Source organism: Penaeus monodon, chromosome 24, assembly GCF_015228065.2.
Source record: "Penaeus monodon isolate SGIC_2016 chromosome 24, NSTDA_Pmon_1, whole genome shotgun sequence".
Classification (NCBI taxonomy): domain Eukaryota; kingdom Metazoa; phylum Arthropoda; class Malacostraca; order Decapoda; family Penaeidae; genus Penaeus; species Penaeus monodon.
This window is the reverse complement of record NC_051409.1, coordinates 11,530,662-11,531,117: the sequence shown is the minus strand read 5'-3', so window position 1 is coordinate 11,531,117 and position 456 is coordinate 11,530,662. Positions and strand designations below refer to the sequence as shown.

General features: G+C 34.0%; 1 protein-coding gene across 1 annotated transcript in view; it reads left to right on the top strand.

Annotated features, from left to right (window-relative positions):
• LOC119588853 (trichohyalin-like) overlaps positions 1 to 456 on the top strand; it is a gene marked incomplete in the record, with an annotated part of 10,500 nt that overhangs the window by 7,880 nt on the left and 2,164 nt on the right.

Here is a 456-nt window from a genome sequence, read left to right as displayed (position 1 = left end):
CAAACACGGTATATTCTCTTAAGAAAATGGTTGCAACTAGTATTTACATGCTGAATCATCATTTCCCTATGGCAATTACATGGTATCATAATAACATGCAATTAGTAACAATTATCTTCTAAAGACAATTCACCTGTTCTAGCGATGCGATTGTTCTACACGTTCCCTTGTTACTTCGATAAAATTATCTTTTTCATCTAAAGAAACATTGTTAGATTATATCTAAACTTAGTAAGATTATGCCACTTCATTGCTATGGTGATTTTGAGTGACTGGGAATAGTGGCGTGAACTAAAGAATGTTTGACTGCAGCAAATAAAATGAAGGAATGTGTGATTGCTTGTTGAGTCTCGTGAAAACCTGCCGGTGACTCTTAATGTTTAATGCTGAATTCATGGTATAAACTGGTTGGTATAAGAAATCTAAGTGTGTTCTGTGCAATGTTAATGAAAGCAT